This window comes from Tachypleus tridentatus, chromosome 6 (genome assembly GCF_004210375.1).
Source record: "Tachypleus tridentatus isolate NWPU-2018 chromosome 6, ASM421037v1, whole genome shotgun sequence".
Classification (NCBI taxonomy): Eukaryota; Metazoa; Arthropoda; class Merostomata; order Xiphosura; family Limulidae; genus Tachypleus; species Tachypleus tridentatus.
This window is the reverse complement of record NC_134830.1, coordinates 63,439,131-63,465,290: the sequence shown is the minus strand read 5'-3', so window position 1 is coordinate 63,465,290 and position 26,160 is coordinate 63,439,131. Positions and strand designations below refer to the sequence as shown.

The 26,160-nt window shown below is 34.0% G+C and overlaps 1 protein-coding gene across 6 annotated transcripts in view; it reads right to left on the bottom strand.

Annotated features, from left to right (window-relative positions):
- The window catches only part of LOC143252684 (lysine-specific histone demethylase 2-like), a 71,555-nt gene extending 68,325 nt beyond the window's left edge, over positions 1–3,230 (bottom strand). The window contains exon 1 of one of the 6 annotated variants that reach the window (XM_076505208.1): positions 3,163–3,230. The gene's annotated coding sequence lies outside the window, so the exon portion shown is untranslated. Of the gene's footprint in view, positions 1–2,405; positions 2,965–3,162 lie in introns of those variants that run through there. The other 5 variants (XM_076505213.1, XM_076505209.1, XM_076505211.1 and 2 more) reach the window with 5 other exon arrangements.
- Between the last annotated feature and the right edge of the window lie 22,930 nt (positions 3,231–26,160).

The window sequence follows — 26,160 nt, the reverse complement described above, 5'->3', positions numbered from 1 at the left end:
TTTGACAGGTCTGAATAATTCTTAACCAGGCAGAAAGAGCTACTTCTGAGCTTTAAGCATGGAAATTGTGATTTTTCTGTGTGTTAGATGTTTGCTGTAAATTAAGGTTTTAAAATGAAGAAACTGAAGTTATTTCAAATATTTACAATAAAATGTAAAAACAGTCAAGAATAATGCTAATCTTTGAAGGGAGATTTACTATGTAAGTGTGTAACACCATTATTTAGTACAATACTGTTTTCCACTGTAGGGGGAAGAGAGGTTGATTCCCAGGATGACCAATTTCTTTGTAAATGTGAAGGATTTTTCATTAAGTTTTATTTTTGCTAATGGTAAAGCTGTTAAAAAAAAAGTGAGAAACTTCTTGAAAGTAACACAATAGATCCTGACACGACATAAAACTCATAAAAAAAAAAAACACACACACACAAAAGAACTGGCAAACTGCCAGTTGGGCATTTTATACCATTTATAAAACTATAAAAATCCTCAGTCATTGGAAGGTTGCCAATAAAATTAGTTTTTTTTAAATTAAAAAGGGATATTTAGAAAACTATAAGTCTACTATATCTAATTTTTGTTGGCAAGGATTTGAAACCTGTTATTCAAAAAGCACATAAAAGCTTTGCATTTGATTGATAACCATGAATAAAAGTTTGGAAACAGTTATCTTCCCTTTGATCCTTCAAACATTTCTTTGAATATGGATATCCTGGTTAATGTTAAAAATAAGAAATTTCAAAACTCCTTTGATAAGAGTGTCATAAAAGGTCAATTAACTGTTCTCTGTGGGTTTTTTTTCCAACACTTCAGTGACTTGAATCACTAAGTCACTTCTTGAAGAGTAATATTTTATAAATTTTTGAAGGCAATAAAATACTAGAAAAAATCTGCTTATTTTTTTATTACTTTTTAAGCACAAAACAACACAATGGGCAATCTGTGCTGTGTCAGTCATGGGTACTGAAACCTAATTTTTAGTATTTTAAATTTTCACACTTACCATTAAGCCATTAGAGAGCAGGAAGAGCCAATTCTGCTGAGAATGTTTCTGTTATCTAAAAGGATCTGGTAATTTTACTTAGTGCACCGTAATACAGAAGATGAATTTTAATATTAAAAAATGTAAAGTTAAACATTTGGGTCATGAAAATTTGAAAAACAATTATCTCTTATGCAAAAGGTAATTTCTGTCATAGGAAGAAAATCACATAGATGTGATTTCTGATAATATTCAAATAATTTGTGATGAGTATTTACTTCTAGCAAGGGAAAAACAAATAGAGAATTCTTGGTTCTGTTTACAGGAATTTAACTTTCAGACCAAGGTGATCACTGAAACTTGGAATAAAGCTCTGTTGAAGCTTCATCTAGAATTAATTGTGAGGACTTCATCTTCTTGTAAAAGGAAGTCTATCATCATGTAAAAATGGGCAAGTAAAATTATACGTGGTTCAAATAATTTGAATTATAAGAAACTTATCAGAGATGGTTAACATTAAAAGACCAGCCTATGCAAAGCATATGCTGCTTACTGACTGATAAATAAAATTTAAAATCAATTTCTAGGAATGTGTCAATTGCACCAGCCCACTGGACAATTGGATGGTGTTCCAGTGGGTCAACCTGTCCTTCAAAATTAGTTTCAGAATACAGAAGAATTAAAAGTACTGATTGAACAATTAAAATTTAAAAACAATATTTAGAAATGTACCAAATACACCAGCATACTGGATACTTGCCCAGTGCTCCAATCTACCCTTATGGGTTAGTTTTGGAACATAGAAGAACTAGAAACAAGTTGATTCAAGTGTTCAAACAAGTAAAGATTTGGAGATATTTCCTCTGAATAGACTATATGCATTATGAAACAGACAAATTTAAGAAAACTTAAATATTAGGGTTACATATTTAAGTTTTGTAAACCAAGATGTATACTTCCTATCAAGCAAAATAATTTTTAGTTAGTATTACACAATTACATGTTATTATATGCATTTAGCTTGAAATATTTTAAGATCTTGTTGAACTAGGTGTTAATGTAATTTGGATTTATTACATAGTATGGAGAGTGAAGGCTAATCTCAATGGACTTCTTTTTCTCTCTCTCTTAGATTTAAGTCATTTTTATTTCTTTGTGCTTTGTATTAAATTAGTAAATACATTAACATATTTCCTGTAAACTGAAATATTTTCATATTTAATACAAACTAAAATATAAAAAGCAGAAAATTGCTTATCAATATCTGCAAGTATCAGAAACATATAGCCACACAAAATGCCTAAAAGAATACCTAGGCTTAAGATTAGTTTGCTACATTATAACATTAATATTATGGGGGATTTACTGAAATAAATTCATTATATTTAAATAAAGAGTTTCTAGTGTTACAAGCAAAACTTACTAAAGTTAATCCAGCTACACAACAGGCTTGGGTCAGTTAAAGAACTTTCTGTCAGTCTCACATCAACTTACTATCACTAATTAGTAATGGCTTGCATCCATACTTTTATAACTTGGCAATAATGTAAATGCAGTACTTTTATCCTAAGTCAACAATCAAGTACAATCTTAATTCTAACATGGAGACAAAATAAGTTACACTATGCCCATGTGTCAAGATATTTGACGAGTTTTTTCATAACACAGCTTAAAACATGTACCTGCTTATTGTATTTATTTTATGACAACAATATAAAAATTAATAAATAATGCTATAAATAACACAACGTAATTATTATTAATAACGTAAATAAAGCTTGATGTGAAATACTTTTCCTATTTAATTTTAACCAATATCATGCACAACGACAGTGTATTGAGTTTAACATTTTAATGAAGTTAGAAAATTTACCACTAACATGAAACAAAAATGTTTTTAACATGTCGCAAATAACCAACGCACCAGAGAAAAGAAAAACTTCTTGAAATGTTTACTTCTCCAATTAACAGATGGCGTTACAACTTGTCTGTGTCAACATTAATTCTGGCATTACATTAAGGGGCAAAAAAATGGGAATAATAAACTAATTTACAGCTCAACTACAAGTATATATCAAACAGATACTGTAATTATCAATTAGCTTCCTACTTAATGTTTTTAATTAAATGTTAAAGTACTATTAATGTATAAGATTATGATTTCTTTCTCAAATTCTTACCTAATAACATTCTTCCACATTATCACGATGTGTCTTTGTATTTATATCTTAAGCGCCCTCTTTAAAATTCAATACTAAAAGATAATATCTATTTTTAGTTGATTATAATTCAGTATAGAGAATCTATATTTATATAGGTTTTGAGCATTAATGCTACTAGCTTGTTCCGAATACTAAAGTAGAAAACTTTTTAAATAATGATTCAATTTGTCACGTGTTATTCAGTTATGCCTGAACAATATAGATTCACTATGGTGAGCGAAAAACTTCGTGAATGTGATATACAGTTTATCACTGTAACAGGTCTAGTTTTATTTATTCAGTTTGCTCTCGACGGCGTTAGTAATGCGGGTGGAATTCTCCAAAATTAGTATAACTCATTCTTAAATTTATTTATTGGAGTGGATAAATTCTTAGAGAATCACGTATGGAAATAAAATTTGTTTGTTGTTTAATATATACCTGCACGCCCCCTCATGGTACAGCAGTATTTCTGCGGACTTACAACGCCAGAAACCGGTGTAGTTTTCACAGACAAACAGATCTACGCAAGGTAGTATCTTAATTGTATCCGCACAGGAATAAAAACTTACATTTCAGCAATGTAAGTCCTCAAACTGATTGCTGAGCTACCAGGAATGGAAATTTTTGTATAAGATTTTCTCTGTGAAAAATAAAAGCAGCATTAAGCTATTTTAAAGAATGTTTTTGTAATTTTAGTAATTAAAACATTTTGTAAAACGTTGCATACTATCTGTAACGTGACGTAAAAATCTTAAAAGACAACGTGTTGTTTTTGAAGTTAAACACAAAGCTACACAGTGGGATATCATTGCTCTACCCACCACGAACACTGAAACCTGGTTTTTATCATTGCCAGTCCAGAAACACTTTCAGATAAGGGGGATAATTATAAAGAGACCATATTAAGCGTCAGTTTTAAACTGCAGAGTTTTGTTACATCTTTTTCTTTCGTATATTGCTTGTAAACGTTTTAGAAGAAAAATTGGATCAGTTATTAATAATATTAAAATGTAATTTTGATTATTTTGTAAAATAGTACGTGGTAATAATAGGTTAATTTTGTTTAATAATATAATTTATGTTGCGTCCCTTACGCTGCTACTAAATGGGTTTCGATACCCCACCAGTTTTGTGCTTAATAACAAACAACAACGAGTTATGTTACTTACTAGTTGTTTTTTTTTCATATCTAAGAATAATCGATTTTTTTTTTCAATCTGAATGCCACTTAATGGGTAAAAAGACCCCCTCCCAAAGTTCAGACAATAGACATCCCTAATTAGAATTGCTGACCACAGAGAGAAAATGAAGTTAGCAACAACCATTACACACACCACGGTGGTTGCTCTTAATCTAATGTACTTTTATAGGTCAACCGAAAGTTTGCAGATTTATAGTGTTTTATTAAAACTTTTATTTTGAGTCGTGAGAGCGCAAGTAGCCCATTGGGCAACCTTATTTCAAAAAACAAACAAACAAATTCTAACCAACTTATGAAACTGACTGTCCTGACAGATAGTCGTAGATAATTTACAATTAGACCTTAATCACTAAGAGGCAGTAGAATATATTATTTTGTAACCCTTAATGCTTTCAGAACAAGCATTTGATATGCAGTCTGACAGAAGTTTCCGCTAAAGGTGCAACAAAAATCTTGTTTTGATTATGTTTATGTGCTTCATTACAAATAGATATTACAAATATAAGCCGTCCAGAAAATATTTAGATGTCTTGGACAACTAAAACACAATAATGAATGAGATGAAGAAAACATTCTTCACAGAAAAAGCGGCCTATTCACCCGTGAGTTTAAAACATTTAATTTAGAGCGAAAGAAGAGCTTTTCAGCTATACATATGCAGGAGGCTTAATAACAAAGAATACTGCAAAACGTAAAATATTGTGGTGAAAATATATTGTTATCATCACACTCACTGAATAAATTCCACTGAAAGCTTTCCAACAACACACTGTAATTTGTGAAACAACTACTTTCCAAGAAAATGTGCCTTTTACCATTTTTCACGAAACTGATCAAAGTGTAGAAATTCTATCATACAAACTACCCAATAGTCTAGAAATCACTAAAAATAGCGAGGACACTTTAGTTTGCTTAGACGATGGAAGCACAATTATTGGAACTTTGACTTGATAAATGTAAGATGGTTAAAAGTATACCATTTATGATGTTACGAATCACTGGATCAAAAGATACTTATATCGGCATATTTATGTGAGGATATATATTAATATAGACAGACGAGTTTTCCTAATTAGACCGAACTAAATGAACGGCAAAATTCTTTCCAACTGCTGGCTTGAGCTCATTCTAAACACTTTCTAACATAATAGAAGTATGGAGGTCATTGCTTCATAAAGTTAACTGTAAAAATGAATTGGTGTTTATCACCTCAGGGTTCAGTTTGAGAACACTAAGAATGAACACACTATATTATGTGGCTGGCTGTCTATTTACAAATATCTGCACTGCAATGAGGATAAATCTATTTAAAAGTGAAGAATGTGTCGATTAGCTAGGGCTACTTAATGAAATATACTTTTCTTAAATCAACCAAGCAGTGTTCTGAAGAATTTGAACAGCTAAAACGTCCACTACCGCTTGGCTCGAGCCAATCTCAATGGTTGGAAATAGGCTTCTGTTCTCATCATCTCTACTAAGTCATAGTTGTGGAATTTGTCTCATTATAACTGGCAAGTGAAGAGCGATGAAAAGAAGAAAATAGATCTTATGGATAGGTCCGAATAGGTAATCAGATCAAACTTCAGCCTTTAAACAATCATTAGACACTGGTAATATTCATCAAATAAATAAAAGCTGTATAAAATAGATTTAACAGTATTGGTGGTTTATAGTGATTAGGTAGTCTAAACTAGTAAAAGCAAGATGGCTTCTCACATAAGGTCTAGTGACTCACTTCTGGCAATTGAAACAACTATTTTTTGTTCCTCTTATTCTGCCATCGTCTTTCCTGGGCAAGTCTTTCGTAATTGTGTTCCATTTTGTGTATTAGGATGTGTGCCTAAAATTTCACGAGAGCAGACAATTCTGATATTTAATTTCACCTTCTTTCCAATTTGTTGTTGTCTCAGATTGGTTCAGATGATTTTCAAAAATGCTATTTAAGATCAGTGAGTTACTTCATCCACACATAAAAACAAAACATTCGCATTGAATTCATCTGGAGATGCTGGCCCAGCATGGCCAGGTGGTTAAGGCACTCGACTCGTAATTCGAGAGTCGCGGGTTCGAATCCCGATCACACCAACTATGCTCGTCCTTTCAGCCGTGGGGGCGTTATAATGTGACGGTCAATCCCACTATTCGTTGGTAAAAGAGTAGCCCAAGAGTTAGCGGTGGATGGTGATGACTAGCTGCATTCCCTCTGGTCTTACACTCCTAAAGTAAGGATGGCTAGTGCAGATAGCAACGGTGTAGCTTTGCACGAAATTCAAAAACAAACAATCATCTGGAGATATCTAATTTAATTTTTGAAAATTCCCAGGAACTTATTATGTCCCAAATGGAATCACATGAAATCTACAGAGTATTATACTTGTCCTAAAAATACATCTTGGATCAGTTCTTCTAATTTTTTTTTTTCCAAGCAAATAGTATTTGTAACGGCTATTAAGTTTTAATATACAGAACTGCTAGATGCATAAATCTTTCTGGGATGTAATTACGCAATAAAACTTGTAATACAGCTTTCGTTATGGCAAAGTCGAAAATGATCCTCGATGATCAATAGAAAATTTGAATTTTTAAGAATATTTTAATTTGATATGCCAAAAGTAGAGCTAAGTGCCAAATTAATTATTCAGAAGTTGAGAATGGGGCAGGGAGCATAATTTGGTCTAAGAATAAACAACAACAAGAACAATGAAAAATAAAATTTGAAAAATCTGACAGCATTAGCCCCAATATGAGAAACTAAGGTCACAGATATTTAACTCTATTAAAATATATGAAGGCAGAAAATACACACAAACTGAGAAATGCATGTTAGATTAAATATTTACGTATGCAATTTGTATAATGAGACATTCTATGGATATCATGAACGACTTGTTATAAGAGTAAATAATTTTATCAGACATCTGTAGAAAAATGTGTAATAAGTATTTTACCTATCATAACAAAATCTTACAAAAAAATATAAATGACAAAATGTAACATCAAATTATTGTAAATAGCATATGTAACATTGTATCAGTTTATATTAAACACTCAGAAAATCTTATTGAGCTGTCTTGTAACAAGACTTTAAAAACAAAATTTGGCAGTATAGAACTAACAAAGTTTTGGATATCATTAAAAGATGAGTATCCGATGCTAACTGCTAAAGCTAAGCGAATCCTAATTCCATTTGCGACGTCATATTTCTGCGTAGCTGGGTTTTCCGGTGCTGCTGTGATAAAAAGTAAGTACAGCGCGAAAATCAATGTGGAACAGGAAAGGAGGGTAGCAGTATCCAATATGATTCCAATGTTTGAGAAGCTGTGCAGTGCCCAACATCCCATTTTTAATTGTGATCACTTAAAAATGAAATACATGTACAAATATTATTTTTACATTCAATGTTCGTGTATTATTCTTTCAAACTGCTACTAAGTTCTTTGGACCAACTACTTAATAAAAGGAACTGTTAGGTTTTTCTTTTTGCCTAGGGGCGTCCTGAAAAAATTTCTGAGGCACTAAGAACGTCATGAGCCGAGAAAGTTTGGGATAAGCTGCCATACACTGAAAACCCCCACAAGGCGATGTGGCAAGATGTCGATGAGATTATTGATGTGATCCACCGTGACGTCATTCCAACGTGTTACTAGAAGGCGCTGTAATTTAACTACAGTAGCTGGTTGAGGGTCGTAGTTAGCAATTTTCTGGCTCAGTTTTGCCTAACAGTTTTCAGTGTATGTGATCCTGTGTGCTAACTTCTCAATGATATTACTATCTGGAGTGTTCTCCTGGTCGAGATAATCTTGTACAATACGAGCACTGTAAACAGTGATTGTCATCGTTAAATACAAAGTTATTACCAAACCTTGCCCTAGCATACTGCAGGAATATCGTATACAGGTGATGGCTTTAGGAGGCGGCACTGTCATTTCCATGAAGGATATGAAGACCAGTTTTTTTACCGTAATGACCAGCTGCCCAAACATTTAGTGCACCACCTCTTCCATATTTCGTGTAGAAATGACAGTCTTCCTTTATCTGCTCTTCAGACAAATGACAAACGTGAATCCCACCATCAGCTTTAACAAGCCGGAAAGAGAATTCATCTGAAAAGATAACATGTTGTCATGTTCTCTAACTTGGCATGGTGTCTTGTCCAAGTAATACAGTTAAAGTGCCAATTTCTGGTTAGTATTGGTTTGCAGATAATCCTTCTTACAAAATAGCCTTGTCTGGTTACTCTTATGTTCACTGTTCTTCTGGATATACTGAAATGAACGTGTTTATGTATTCCTGTTGTAAGGTATTACGAGATTTCTTTTTACTTTAACATGTTAACCTGATCGTAACATAGTAATCTCGAACAGCAGTGTTTTTACGTCTATCATTAGATTTTCCTGTAGTGCGATTACGTTTCAGGAATATAGATATAGTTATTGAGTGTACTCTACTCTTTTAGTAGTGTCTGTTTGTTTCATCCCATTTCTGGATAGTCGAACAGTTTCACGCTCTATAGCTTCTGGCACATGACTCTACACTGAGTTCAAAGAAACTGTCTGAACAAAACGTTAATCTGTTTTGAAATATATTATATCAAAAACACACCAATTTATGTAAAACAGGTGTGAATGCTTAAAACAACTTATACAGACCAGAATAGCAACTCGTAAATTGTATTATCATATTTGGGCATTTAGTCAATAAGTATTCGATGCTTATAGACAATATAGAACAGTATGGAACCTTTTTGGCCACGACTGTTGGTTAATTTAAACACTGTACTATTTTTATGAAGGTAAAAACAACTTAAAAGGCAATAAAACAAGAACAATTGAATCGCAAATAACTCTGAGTTTTATTTACAAATAATTTTAGTATCCAGAAGCAAGTAATATACAAGGTGTCTTTAAATAGATGGAAGTTTTTTTAAGAAAAAAATTAAAGACAGGGAAACATTAAAGTACAATTAGCAGGATATTTCATATCCTATGATTTTAAGAAGACAAGTTCACCTGTCGCTTTAATATTTAGAGATTTGAAATCATGAACAGAGAGTACGTTTCAAAATATTTTTGAAAAAGTATATTGATTCGTCACATTATATATTAAAAACCAATAACATGGCGTAATCATGCATAAGATCTGCTATTAGTTGTTTTTTTTAACTTTATGTAATTTTGTACCTCTCGTTCTTTTTGAACAAGATAACTTGACTGGTCTACACCTGAAGTGGTGTAAATAATAAACTTACAGAGATAACTTTAAACTTAGTTTTTGAAGAAAGATATCTCAGATTAGTTAATTAAAAGGAAGGAAACTACCCATGAAAAATACTATGGATAAACTCATTCAAGAGTTTGAAAGAGTAAAAGAGAACTTTAAATAAGAGTGATGCATGTTATATTAATCCTCTTACTTCATTGAATGTTTGGTCAAATTTCGCGAAAAGCTGCTCGAAGACTATCAGCGTTAGACGTAATAGATCTTGAATTGATAAATTAGAGTGAAGGCAACTCTTAAAGTATTCTTGTCAAATCGAATTGCCGGTTTTGATCACCATTCTATTGACGCACACATGTCCACGTTCTCAAAGAACAAATATATTTTTTCTTCCTTTTTGTATGGTGATATGAAACGAACAACAGAATTTTAAATCTACTTTCAGACGCTTTAACCATTGGGCCTGACTCCGCCCTACTTCGTGAACTATTCAACAATGTCACAGATCAGACACATAGTAACTAAAACATCATACAACTGTGACTTCAGATCGGATATCAAGAAAAAGTCTTAATATTTATATTAGGCCTGGACAAGCCATATTTAAATAATGTAGTCAGTTAAAGTCATTAGTGTTATTTTACTATTTATCCACTATTTTAAAAAACGTCTTTTATGACTTATCATACAAAAAACAGAAAGAACACGCTTCACTAACCATACTACACCAAAATGTCAAGAGTTTAAAACTTATTAGAGACCAAACACTTTTCTATATTAATTGTATTGGGTTGAGGAATAATTCGTGAGCGTTTTTTCAAGTTAAAAAAATATATTCATAAATGAAACGCTTTCGCAAAATATTTCATGTCATTTGGTAGATAATTTTTTGCTCTAATAGATGGTGTGTTTGATTTTCATATGTCTTTAATTTTTTGCTTTCATTTTCAGCTCATTAAATGGAATGTCAAGTGGACAAAATCGAGCATTTTCGACACCATCTGCTTTTCGCATTTAATTTCTTGCAATTTTGTTTAAAACAATGCATACTATATACCTAGGTATTACATGAAATAAAGCATCATAATAAATGTTTTGGGTGTAATGTGCTCATGCATTGAAGTATTGTATAGTCTTGCATGTAATGCTTGAATGAAATTATTTAAAAACGCTTACGAATTATTCCTCAACCTAATACTTGGCCCTTTTCCTTAGCAACTCGCTTAGAATTAATATTTGACTATGTGGTTTATCAAAATCTAACTTAAATGAAAATTAGTTTTTCACGTTGTTGGTTTTACATTCTTTAATTGACAAATTATAATGGAAGTTTGCTTTTTTTACGTACTTAAATAACAGCCACGGAATCCGCGCAAAGTTCTAAGCCTAGCATGTGTTTCAACACTAGATGGTTAGTTAGACAGGTTTTTTCTCTCTCAGTGTGAGCTGGGAAAGGAAAACATTCTGTGAAGGTACAGTAACGTGTATGTTACGTGACAAACGATAAGCTTGCCTTGAGAACATAGATAATTTTATTCACAGTAATTAAAATCAGAGTTTCTGAGTTCCTGCGTTTCGCTGTGATTCAGAGTTTTGGTTGTTATTACGACATACGAATAGATTTAGTTGCAGAAAGCTATGGATTGGCTATTCACTAAGGTGCAAAGTCCAAATAAAGAAACGTCTCAACAACCAAACGGTTTTCTTAGTATATTATTATTTCCAGTAGGCTTTTCTAAGAAAACTTTTTATTTTAGTACTCTCTTTGCTACTAGACCTCACTTTACTTTTAAACATGTTGATATCTGAAGCTTTAATTTGACATGTGAAGAAACACTGGAATTTTTCAACTTGTATTCCATCTTATGCGCATGTCATCTAAACGGTCAAGTCAGATACCCCAATAATTCAGACATAACCTGTTCATGATTTAGAACAACTGAATAGAATGAAAGCAACCAATCAGTACACTTAAGATATTTGAATGTGCCCACCATTATGTTTGTTTGTTTTTTAAATTTGCACAAAGCTACAAGAGGGCTATCTGCGCTAGTCGGTCCTATTAAGTAGTGTACAAATAGAGGGAAGACAGCTAGTAATCATCACTTACCTAGAACTTTTGGGCTATTCTTTTACCAACGATAGTAGAACTGACCGTCACATTATAACGCCTCCACGGCTGAAAGAACGAGCATGTTTGGTGTGGCGGGGATTCAAACCTGGGACTTTCAGATCGCGAGTCGACCGCCCTAACTCCCTGGCCATGCTGGGCTTCCCTCCATTATGTTTCGAACTCTCAGACTTTTCTATTCTCAACCTGTAATGCTAATAATAAGCCACGCACGGCCCCCTCTGCAAAGATGGTTGGCATATTTACAGCACTATCTGTATTTATATCCTAAAATATACCAGCTATCTGATAATATAAGTAAAATATTTGCATTCTCAAACAATAAACGTTCATAGTTATTACTGGCATATAGAGTAAAAAGTTACCAACAATGATATATTTGTTATTTCATGTAGATTCTTATTTTAAAATGATAACTGTAAGAATTAATCTAATAATTTGAAAATATATATATATAATAGTACTTTGAAGTTATAGACTATAATAAAATGATGCATGAGACCAACTAGAAATGAAAATTCGCATGATTTAACCTTGGTATTATTGTGTTTAAGTTGCAGTGCTCGAAATATATAACAGAATACAGTTTACTATGTGAAATGCACCGACTAAGTGTTGAGGTGTAATAAATCTTAGTTTAAGTACTGAACTTGGCCTACAGTCCTGGTACTTTTGGAGGAAAAGGAATTCATATTGCTGGGAACAGGAACTTACATAAACAGATATTCATCATTATTCAATGAACAATCTTAGTGTATTAGTTAAGCATTTGTTACTACAGATGAAAGTTGTAATATCTAAAAAAACACAAACACACACAAAAAACTCTTTATCTTGGGAATAAAGGCTGAAAAATAAACAATCGTGATAAATTTTGGGCAATATAACTAACCGATAGAAAGTCATCAAAGAAGTTGTTTGTTTTTAAACTCAAAACTGTACCATGGGTAATATACCCCTTTTCCATAGCAGGCAATCATACCCCAAATTTTTGCTCTTGTAAGTCTTTACCTTTATCGTTGAAGTTTGCTTTGTTGGTTTGTTTGTAATTAAGCACAAAGCTACACATAGGATTATCTGTGCTCTGCCCGCGAAACCCGGTTTCTAGCATTGTAAGTCCGCAGACATACTGCTGTGCCACTGCGGGACATTCCCATTGAAAAAAAGTATATAAAATAAGTACTGTAGTTAGATCGTACTAAGAGAAACAAGGCAAAGATACCGCAAGAAAACCTGACGTCACTTTGTGAACCATTGAACTGTGCTATCAGGGATACCATTGAATAGTCTCATCAAATGTGTGTGTTTTTTTATAGCAAAGCCACATCGGGCTATGTACTGAGCTCACCGAGAGGAATCGAACCTCTGATTTTAGCGCAGTAAATCCGTAGACGTACCGCTATACTAGCGTGAGGCTCATCAAATGTAAAATATTACGAGCAAATGAAGAAAACTAGGTATTAATATTAAAACAAAACACTAGATGGCGGTAGCTAGCTAGCAAGGTTTTCGTACTTCTCTTTCAAAATTCAAAGTTATAGTATTTTTTGTATTTGAATTTCGCGCAAAGTTACTCGAGAGCTATCTGCGCTAGCCGTCCCTAATTTAACAGTGTAAGACTAGAGGAAAGGCAACTAGTCATCACCACCCACCTCCAACTCTTGGGCTACTCTTTTACCAACGAATAGTGGGATTGACAGTCACATTATAACGACCCCACGACTGAAAGGACAAGCATGTTTGGTGCGACGGGGATTCGAACCTGCAACTCTCAGATTACGAGTCAAACGCCTCAACCCACCTGGCCATGCCGGGCCCTGAGTTATACCAACACGATATAGAGAATCGTTCTGTTTATATATAAAGCACAAAAAAGTGCGTGTCTCTTTGTTTGCCCATTATATAATTATTCCTAGGTCGATGGACCTATCTCAACCAAATTTTATTGGATAATAGTATGAAAAAGGGACATGTTAATGAGGGTTTCTTATCACCTTACACCCCCGTTATTGACGCACGTTAATCACATTTACAAACTATTGTAACTATTAACTATTGTGGGCCACACAAACTTCTCATGTATCTCAAACAATGAACTAGCACTCTCTATGGCGAAATACAATGAACAAATGGCCGCCACTATTGCAATAATAGATAAACTCGGCTGAAGTTTTTACTCCAACAGCCGCCATGTAAAACGTTTTTACGGCCAACTACGATTTATCAACTAATCGTGCAAAATACTGTGTGACGGCATTAAGAGGTTACTGTTGAAAGCACACCCACTGTCAATATTTTGGCTACTACCTCTTCCTACAAAGTTATCCATATTATTGCACAGTGTTTACCATGTTTCAAGCATATATATATATTGGGTTCCTAAACTTATGCAAAACTTTTGATGAGGTATAATTAAAACTGTAATAATATGTTTAGCTATAAATAAACTGCGTGAAAGTCATGTTTTTGGGTCATTTATCGGAGCAGCAACTAACATTTGTTTTAAGTTCATGACTCGGTCAAAGGACGAGCACCTCAACTTGTAAGTAGTAAAGAATACAATGCTACTGTCATGGTAAAATAAAATAGTTTGACAAAGTGATAAGATCTGAGAGAATTTATAGCCCAGTTTGTTAGTTAAAGACGGAGTATTGAAACTGAGTGACAAGAAATAAATATGAATGTTAATAGATATATATATTGATGTACAATCATCTTGTATGTGTGTATGCTTGAGTGTACTTAATTAATAAGTGGTCATTTGTACAGTGAATGAACAAAGTGCAGGAAGCTGTATCTATACACGTTGGTCAAACAAAAGAAACTGCAATTTTACGTTTAAAAATGACCATTTTTTGCATATTACGACTAAATATGTTAAATGTAAGGAGTGTTAGTTTCAATGATTCTCGAGTTTGTAACAGGACAAGGAAAATTAAGTATTTAGTTTTCGTGTGTAACATATTATAATTTATCTCGGACGAGCCTCCAATTTATTATGTGACGTTATTATGTTATATTTATTATATTAGTAGTCTGAAACTGAGTTAAATTGTAATTTGGATTTAGAAGTTAATTAAATGTTGATACGTATCAAATTTATGACATTTGTCAAAAAATTGACATACACGGTTTTCTTTCTTAATACAGATATATTTTAGTATATAAACAATAATACAACTTATAATAATGGCTATTACAAATAATGATTTATATTGAAACGTTTTACAAACTTGCAAACAATACTGAGTCTTCTATCTGGTATAGAACTTAATATTTTATTGACGGTTCACGATGAGCAATTTAATTTCGAGTTTATATCGGTAAAGTTCACTTAACGGGTAGCTAATTAGCTCTTCATTGATTGCACGTGAGTTTTTTTACTGCCGAAGTTATAGAATGTCACTGTAGAAATAATAACGTCTGATGGTAATCCTCTGAAATTTAACAGTTTGTGATGTTTGAAATATATAAACGTTCCTGGTCATATATCTGTAGTTTCACGATTAATCACAGTTATAGCTTTCGAAGTTTAAAGTATACCAGCTGTAGCAAACCAAAAATATATATTGTCTCTCTGCGCGTCTATTTATAAACATTAAGACGAGATTCTAGAAATTTCAGTTAGCTCAACAACACGCTAGTTTTTTTCATAAAACATAAATTGTTAGTTTTTACACACTAGCATCTTCTACAGATTTAGGAAACAGACGGGAAAGTCGCAGCAGACACTTAGAAGCGTAAGGTTTTTTTGTTTGTTTTGAATTTCGCACAAAGCTACTCGAGGGCTATCTGTGCTAGTCGTCCCTAATTTAACAGTGTAAGACTAGTGGGAAGGCAGCTAGTCATCACCATCCACCCAACTCTTGGGCTACTCTTTTACCAACGAATAGTGGGATTGACCGTCACAATATAACGCCCTCACGGCTGGAAGGGCGAGCATGTTTAGCGCGATAGGGATGCGAACCTGCGACCCTCAGATTACGAGTCGCATGCCTTAACACGCTTGGCCATGCCGGGCCAAGCGTAAGGTACATGATAGTAAATCCGTTACACGTAAACAAGATGGTTATTGTATTACAAGAGATATTTTATTACATCATAGTGCTACTAACAATTATTTTAATGAGGTTTGCTATTAAAGTAGGCTTTCAACTTCACATGTAAGGCAAGTGAAAAATTACGTGTAAAGCAAGTGAAGAAAGTCATAGGGTTATTTCTAAAAGGGGTGAAGAAAAGCAGAACATTACGAACATGACAAGTGAGGTAGTTTTTTTTTACACAGCACCAACATTTCTTGTTTCATAAAATTACCTTTCTTCTTGGCTTATCTGTTTTATTAGGTTTAGGAGGGTTTAAAAGTATAAATTTTGAAAATGTAGCATTTGACTTTTTTCGAGCTTGAAACTAACTCTGAGATAATATCGTTTAAATTTTTTTTTAAATTTCGCGCAAAGCTACTCGAGGGCTATTTGCGTTAGCTCTCCCTAATTTACCAGTGTAAGACTAGAAGGAAGGCAGCTAGTCAACACCACCCACCACCAACTCTTGGGCTACTCTTTTACCAACGAATAGTGGGATTGGCTGTCACATTATAACACCCCCACGGCTGAAAGGGCGAGCATATTTGGTGCGACGGGGATTCGAACCAACGACCCTCAGATTACGAGTCGAACGCCTTAACCCACTTGGCCATGCCGGGCCGATATTGTTTAAAGTAGTGGTTCTCAACCTTTTCCTGTCTCTCCGCTGGTACAGCGGTAAGTTTACGGATTTACAACGCTAATATTAGGAGGTTCGATTCTCCTCGGTGGACACAGCAGATAGCCCGATGTGGCTTTGCTAAAAGAAACACACACACACTCAACCTTTTCCAATAATGTACCCCTAATTATTTTCAACATTATCATGTACCCTCACAGTAGCGCTACCAGTGTTTATTTGAGCTGCACTGGTGTATAGATAGCTATTATGCTGAACCGCCGCCTTGTACCGCTTGAAAGTAATTTTGTACCCCGGTTGAGAACCACTGGTTTATAGTATCACTTAGTTATTGAACTCCTACTCATCTAATTAAGAAGTGTTTATTGTACTTGAAAATCGTTTCATTACTTTTATGGGGTTTTCTAGTGTAAAATATTCTATTCGTTGTATACTATAAACTGGAAACCTAAATATTTATCCATTATCAGTCTTTGCCATGGTGAATTATACGCTATTTAGAATATCCGTTATGATGCTTGCCATATGTGGCTAATGTAGCAACAGGAAATATTCGAAATCTCACAGACTCTGAAAAAAAACAAAACTGGTCTAACAGTTTCTAAATGTATCTTATATATTGATCGTTCATCCATATCTTTTATTATTATTGTTATTGCTGGAAATAGTAGTTAGTTAATATTGTTGTAGATCTCAAATTCAGTCTTGTTTGCTTGTTGTTGAGCGCAAAGCAATACAACGGGCGTTCGGCATAGTCAGGTAGTTTAGGCGCCAGACTCGTAATCTGGGGGGGTCTTGGTCGCTTCTTCTGTGTGGGTATTTGGGTATGTTAATTTTTGAAAACCCAGGAGGGTCAGGTGCACGAGACCTCTTCCTCCATCCCTAACTTTCATATCGTCTACTCGTTGGAATGTGTTGCTGGGTAGACTTTGGGCCAGAGTATTACCCAGTATTCAGGCTCTTTTCAGGGCAATGTCCATGTATTGTTTTGATTTGCCCTTTTTTTCATTATTTAATGTTTTTTTTTCAATATTTCTATTCGTTTTCTTGTTTGTTTTTCTTCACTTTTAGGTACATATATATATAATCCTTTTTTCATATATATTTATTGGAGAAGTGAAATACTAATAATAAAATAAAAAATAAAAGAAAGAAAAAAAAAAATAAAAATAAATAAGGTAAAAAATAAAACTAGTTTTAAGCGTCCAGTGTGTGGAGGCCAGGTTGTTTTATATTTCTTCAATATATATTTATAGGAGAGAGGTACTCAGGACTATGTTCATCATGCACATAGTATCTGTCGAGATCACTCATTAAGTCATTTTTATGCTAATTCTTATTAAAATAGTTTAGTGCATTATGCAAGAATCTTTCAGATATTGTTTCTGTGTTTGCATACTTGTGCATGAAGGTGGATGAAGTGCTACGTGGTAATTTATATGCTGAAGTTATGATTGAATTTTGTATTCTTTGCAGTTTCTGTAATTGTTTTTGTGTTATGTTTATCCAAGCAGGAGATGTATATTCTATTATAGGTCTAATGTGTGTTTTGTAGATGTTTATTATGTTGTCTGGTGAGGTTCCTTGATTTTCACCTGAAAGACTTCTTGCATAATTTGCTCTTTTCTAGATTCTTATCAGGATATTGTTTGTATGCTGTGTCCACGTTAATTTTGTATCATAAGTTAATCCTAGAAATTTTGCAGAAGTAGCAGTCTGTTAAAGTGATCCATTCATGAAAACTTTGGTGAATCTTTTTTTCAGTTTAATCTGCTGAATAATATTACTTCGTTTTTCAGAATATTTATTCTATATTCCTGGCAGTATTATTCTAAGTTGTTCAGGACTGGTTGGAGGTTTGTTGCTGTTTGTTGAAAGAGTGGGGGCGCTTTTCCAGACCGCTACATCGTCAGCAAATTGTGATGCAAAACCTGAGTTTAGGTCCAACAGTGGCATATTACTTACATACATGATAAATAAGACAGGGCTAACTACCCCTCCCTGCGGGATTCCTGCCTTGAGTGTAAAGGACCCTGAGTGGGCCCCATTCACATCTACTTCACACGTTCTGTTTTCCAGGAAGTTGGATAGCCAGCGAATAATTCCCTGGGGTAAAGCCATTTCCGTTAACCGATGGTCTCGGGTTTGAATGCTTAATTGTTTGTTTCTGAAATTCACGCAAAGCCACAGGAAGGCTATCTGTCCCTAATTTAGCAATGTAAGACTAGGGGTAAGGCAGCTAGTCATAACCACCAACCGCCAACTCTTGGGCTACTCTTTTACCAACGAATAGTGGGATTGATCTACATTATAACTCCCCTACAGCTGAAAGGGTGAGTATGTTTGGTGTAATGGAGATTTGATCAAAAGTTAATATTAGCTTAGACAAATGTGATACATTTTGATACTTTTTACTTAGTAGTTAAGAAATGCCAATGAGTATATCACAAGTAGTAATTTAGAGAAATAACTTCAGGAAAATGGTAATTTGTCTTATGAAGCAAGACATAGATGATTGCAAATATTAAGGTCTGTTTAAAGAATAAAAAGGGTAGATACGTAAATATTAGGAATATGTGTGCATATTTTGTTTTTAACTAATACTTAGGAAAATGTTAAGGACTTGGAAATTGTATGTGATTTGAAAAGCTACTACCACTAGAGAAAACATTAATTTACATTTTAACGTGCTGAGCATTTAGTATCATATATAATTTGTTTACTGTTTTGCTGCACTAATTTAAAAACATGTTATTAACACTCCATATTAACTGTAATTTTGTAAGAGAAAAAAACCCGAAAATGATCAAAGAAGCAAAACTAAAATCTTTATATAACTTGTATTGATAAATAATGACAGCCTGCAGAGATTTCTCAAACTGACACATATATTTTTGATAAGATGCTGACTGATTAGGACAGATTTGTTATTTCCTTGTTTTTTTTTTTATTTTTTGTGATGAAATATTTGCTCCTTGTAAGTTTACTTTCCTGAGGCAAAACAAGTCAACTTAGCGTTCGTGTAATCAAACGCTCTTTCCAACTTTGTAGATAGCCCCTTGCTAGTACAGCGGTAGGTCTGTGGATTTACAACGCTAAAATCAGGGGTTCGATTCTCCTCGGTGGATTCAACAGATAGCCCAATGTGACTTTGCTATAAGAAAAAGCCCCACAGCTCTGTATATAATTAAACTTTACGTTAAACACTGACGGAATACTTTACAAATTTTCTGAAAAAAGCAGTACTTCGTTTCACTAAAATCATTATTTTCATACAGTTACGACAGAAAGTGTTCGTATCCCTGAATAGGTTTTTTCTCATAACTTAAAAGTATCACGATTAGGATAATGAAAGTATAGTATATTATAAATATTATACTAACACACATCTACATAGTTTTTTAAGTAAATTAAACGACAAATAAACTGTTTATAAACAAATAACCAAACGTAGAAGGGGCAGAAAATGTTCGTGCGTCTTTAATGGTAAGTTGTGTAGCCTTTCAGGTAAATTATTTGGCGCAATCTCTCCTCATAGCTCTCCATGACCGTTTGACATTATGAACTGGTATTTTCTTCCATTCTTTTTTATGGAAGACCTCCAACTCTTGCAAGATTTTCGGATGATGCTGATGAACCTTGGTCTTCAACTCATGCCAAACGTTTTCAATTGGGTTGAGATGGTGACTGCGATGGCCACTCCAGAACGCTTATATGTTTCTTCTGTAACCAGGATTGCACATATTTCGATGTGTGCTTTGGGTCATTGTCATGCTGGAATATCCAACGACGACCAAGCTGCAAGTTCCGAGCATCATTCTTGATATAAGTGCCTAATATATTAACGTACTCTTCTTTTTTCATGATTCCGTTGACGCGGTGAAGGCTGTCTACACCAGAAGAGCTGAAGGAACCCCATAGCATGATCGAGCCACCTTCGTGTTTAACTGTAGGGACGGTGTTCTTTGGAAGATTTCGTTCCCTTTTCTTACGGAAAATATAGCGAACATCATTGTGTCCGAAAAGCTCGATTTTAGTCTCGTATGACCAAAGAATACTCTTCCAATAGGTAAAGGGTTTATCTAATGCTTTCTTGTATACCTCAATCGTGCTGCTAAATGAACAGGCTTTAAATATGGAGTTCTACGAGGACGGCATGCCTTGAACCCACAAGAGCGTAACGTGTTCGTAACTGTAGAGGTGCTTACTTCAATCCCAGTTTCCCTTACCAGTTTCTGTCTGTCATTACGTGTTAAACGAGGTTTCCTACTAACTTCTCTGAGAACCTTCCTCTTGGTTCTCTCTGGAATTTTGGTGGGGCGTCCGGAACGCAGTTGATCCTGTAAACTTAAACTTGTTAATTATGCTTTGAACAGCAGATTTTGGCACATTAAGTTGTGTAGCAATACCGGAAAGAAACACACGAGACTTGTATTTTACAATAATTCGGTTTTTAAATCACTGGACAGTTGTTTCCTGTTCGCCATGATGACCAAGCAGATAATGACGGAGACGGCGCTAAATTGCCGGAAGTACATTTTTTGCTTGCTAAATTCCAATAATTATAAACCCAGTGTCTAGTTCTGGAATGGTATAATGTAGTTTATTCGCCAAACTAAACAAAATTGTTACGGGAATATTAGTTTTTTCACACGTTCTCCAATATGTACGAACACTTTCTGCTCCTCCTATTTTTGATTATTTGTTTATAAATAGTTTATTTGTTGTTTAATTTACATAAAAATTTATGTAGATGTGTGTTAGTATAATATCTATAATACCCCATACGTCTATTGGCTTAATCGTGATACTTTTTAAGTTATGAGCAAAAAACTACTCGGGACGCAGGGGTACGAACACTTTCTATCGTAACTGTATGTACGTATATATTTTGAGAAACAATCATGTCATAAGATAAAAACTATAGGTTCAGAGGATAATTAAACTTAAACTACCAAACACGTTTCGCATTCATAAATCTTTATTTCTCAACCACTTAACTGATACATTTAACTTTAAATTTTTAGTCCTACTCCAATATAATAGCATTCAAATAGCATGGAAAGCTATTTTAACTGAGAAAAGACTTGCAGTTTTAATTCTAAATTACTGACCTTAATATTTGAAAGGTTAACTTCCAGCCAAGAGTGATAAATCAAAACTAAAACTCTATAGACTGCAACTAGTACCTTAACCGCTAGAATCCCGATTTGTAGATAACCGTCCTTAATTTTAAACTGATAGACTAGAGGGTAAGACTATTAGTTTACAATGCTCATCGTCAACTCTTGGTCTACTTTAATCAAATATTGGAAATTGACCATTGTTTTATAATTCACCCATTGCCCTAAAGTTGAGAGTGCAATTTTGCGGAAATGGGTTGTAAACCATGGATTCTCAAGTTCACACTTTGCAATGTGAACTACTAGGCTACGCCTGGCCCTAAGAGTTTTAAAAATATATAATAATTAGTCAAGTAAAATGCTCATCCTGTAATGTAATAAAATTATCTTAAAAACGATTTTTAAAAAAATATTATGTAAATATTACAGTTGAAAGTATCGGGTTCGAAACATGGCTTCATACATTCAGCTGTGGTTGTGTCAGCCACACTGAATCAAAAATAGCCACTGAGGCGGAAAGTTCTACCAATTGGTTGTCTTTCCCCGATCTGATGCTCAAAGTTAGGGAAAGCTGTATCTTAATAGTACAGTATCTGTACTTACTGTATGCATATTATATGGTGCATTTGAACAAATAATACATTAGTGAAATGAACTGAATTAAGATTTACCACACTTTTCCTTTTGTTACTGTTTAACAAATTAAATATATTACTTAGTACCTTTATCTCGAGATCCATGTCATAATCTTTCGCCTATTGGAAACAAATTTCAAAACTCCTTTATAATTTGAGAACGTAACACAATGCTACATTGTTTTATAAAAGTTTCATTCTAAATTAGATAAACGGTTTCCTTACAGTTGTATTTAAATTTCAAATGATTATAAGATTTTGTCGCTTAAAACATTAGATTAAAAACTGAACGATTACTTTGGCGTTTGTAATAAGATATATATCTAACCAATATTAAAAAAAAGTTAGCGTGTTGCCCGTTGCGTCACGCTCGATTTCTCGTAATGGGAGTCACAAAAACTCAAATGCACCTATGCACCTATCCAGTCTGCCCATTACGAATTTAGTGACAGGGATGCAAGGAGACCATGAAGTGTAGGGGTTGCAGTGAAAAAAAAATGTTTATTTGAAGTTAAGTTCAAAGCTACACAATGGACTACCTATCGAAAGGCAGTTCATAGTATTGCAAGTTCGCAATCTGTGACACTGGGAGGCGTGTTATGAATCCTTAAAGTGTAGTGAGTGTCGGTAATATAAGCCTAAAATAAAGATGTAGTGTGAGATCATCTAATCTAGATCCAACTGAACAAAACTCATTAAGAAAGTAAAAAGTATCTACTCAATTTTAAACTGAAATCGTTTCTGAATTGAACTGTTTTCTGTTATATCACCAACGTTTTTAATAAAAACAAAGCTCTGTAATCGGTGCAGACTCTAACTTAAGAAATCAATAAGTATTTGTCTCAATTTTGTTATCTAAACATATAATTTTAGAATTTCAGTATATAGACTAACAGCAATTTTAGGTAATAATTTTGTTGCTAAGCGACACAATATATAAACCAATGAATATGTCACAAATTTATTTTACGAATAATCTTAATTTTCATTGGCTCACAAAGGAATTTACCAATATTTGACTGCGTCGACTGCGTTTTTCTGCCTCTTTGTTGGTCAGACACGATTTCGCAAAATTTATTTATTTCAGTTAGCTATTAAATATGAGTAATACTTACCCAGTCATTTGTGACCGGCTATACGCTAGTATGTATGCACATATAAGTTCTGTTGAATTCGGCTGTGGCTTAGCACTTACTCTGTTCTTTTTAATAATCAAATTCATGTTTAGCATCCTTTTGCACAAAACTGCGATCTATAATTTGAGGCTGTGAGCATACCATAAAAGTGACAGCCAAATCCCACTTTTCACTCTGGTAAGAGCAGTTCAACAGTTGACGATGGGTGTTGTCCATCAGTTGCCTACCACGTAGTAAGTTATTCTTTGTATAACTCTAGATCAAAATGATTAACAAATAACATTTTTATTTGTTTATTATTAAGCACAAAGTTACATAATGAGCTATCTGCGTTGTTATCACCGCAAGTATCTAAGTTTGCATTTTTAGTGTTATTAGTCCGACTTAACGCTGAGTCATCATGCAGAGAACAAACAAGCGGAGAAACAGACTTTGCTTTGAAGCGAACGTATTGTACACAATTTAATTGTTTGTTTTTTGAATTTCGCACAAAGCTACTCGAGGGCTATCTGTGCTATCCGTCCCTAATTTAGTAGTGTAAGACTAGAGGGAAGGCGGCTAGTCATCACCACCCACCGCCAACTCTTGGGCTACTCTTTTACTAACGAATAGTGGGATTGACAGTCACATTATAACGCCCCCATGGCTGAAAGGGCAAGCATGTTTAGTGCGACGGGGATGCAAACCCGCGACCCTCAGATTACTTTTTGCTAAATCTTTCCTTATATTTTTATTTTGTCGCAAAGTGAAGTTTGTCACTAGTGCCCACTAGTGGCACAGCAGTGTTTGCAAACTAACCAACGTTAAAAACAGGGTTTCGATACCCATGGTGGGCAAAGCACAGATAGCCCATTGGGTAGCTTTGTGTTTAACTTCAAATATTCATCATTAGTGGTAGAAGTGCACACTCAAATAAACTTTTTGAAATATCTTTGATTTTGGTGCAGCGGTACGTTTTCGGATTTATAACGCTAAATTCAGGAGTTCGATTCCCCTCGGTCGTCTCAGCAGATAACCCAATGCGGCTTTGCTATAAGAAGCAAACAAACTGAAGAGCAGGAAGATATTTTTACTCATTGAATCTTTTAATACGTTTAACATATCTATATGTTTACGTTACACTATCACAATTTTTGTCAGCAAGTTAATTGTAATTGTTTATGAAAGCAAATTCCATTTGAACACACCAACAACTGTCAATAACTTACGATATAATGGTAAGATATAATTTTGGAACTAGTCTTCATCTCTAGAGCAAGAACGACGTGGTCAAATTCTACGTGAAGTTTATTAAATGTTTTCGTTTTATTATGTTAATGTTTAAGTTATTTCCACATTCTTTGGAAATCAGTGCTCTTCTAAGCGATTTTGCTTAACTTATTGCTTAAAGAAATGCTGGAGTTGTCATCATATATTAACTAGTAAAGGTATGGAACCAATACGACAGGGTCAGTATTTGTTTTTTATCAGTTTAACTTCACAAAACTTCTTATAGGAAATTCAGGTTCAATCGAGCAGCTTAAAAGAAATTCTATACCACGACTTTTAACTTCTTGAGCAACCAGCTCTTATTAGAGTAAATCATTGTCTAAAATTAATCGTGTTTCTGACTCCAGATGTTTTGTATTGTTTTAAAATTAAATTGTTGTGGGTATTTAAAATAAAACCGCCAACATACGACACCCTAAAAGTAAAGTGAAACAAACAAACAAACTCGGGCGCCATGGTATTGTGGTTTAAAATAAATGTATGCAAAAAGTAGATGGAAGTAATTGAGTATATATATATATATATACTATTTTTCTTTTTTCTTATTATTATTTTGGAGAGCAGTCACCTTCCCACAACTGTCTACAAGCATTAAAGGGTGATATAAATGTTGTATATTTGGGGCTTGATTGCCCACATCTCGTACTTCTAATTTCTATTTCTGTACCTTTAATTTTAATTTCTACTGCTGTTCCTTTACTTTATTTTATTTCTTTACGTGAGATTGGTGAGTGGAGATTAAGAGTAATAGATGGTGTATCCTCACCGCAATCTGGGTCCTATTTTTTCAGTCACCTCCAAAACCAAGGGTACATTTTATATTCCACATTATAGCTTGCACCCTGTGATGCTTTAAATTAGTGCAACGTTTTTATTTTTATTTTTATTTATTTTGGCTTGCTTTTTATTTTGTTTTTATTTAATTAACTCTATCAGAATGAACTTTCTCAAAAAAGAAATCTAAGTATATAGTCCAAATGACCACAATTTACTTTATGTTGACTTGTTGAACGACAAATTTCTGTCGGTATCTATCAGTACACCAACAACGTCTTATAACCATTTCGATTGAACGAGCTGCTTCAAATAAAACCCTGGTTTAAGGAAGCTAGTTATGTCGTAATTGTTTTTTCCCAGCAGTGCTGAAAGTTTGTCACTCTACAAGTGATCTCGGTTATAGATCACGACGTTGTTTTCTTACGCACCAAGTTCCACTTATCGGGCATCGCGTTAACGTCCAACGTTGCAGATAACTTTGCAGTTAAGTAAACCGCTGTCCGTCAACACCGCTGATGTAGATACATTCATCTATTTTCCACACATACTGCATCAGTGTAGCTAGGGTCAGATCACCCATTCATTTACCCAAATTTAAGAGTTTAATATATTCTGCACACACACTGTCAAGAGGTTCTAACTTTGCAAAATGCATTTCAGTCGTCGTGTTAAATATGTTTAACCGGTTTTGTGAAATACCCCCAGTGCAGTGGTATGTCTTGTAAATAACAGTTCTTGAACCTTTCAATTGTTATGTTAATTA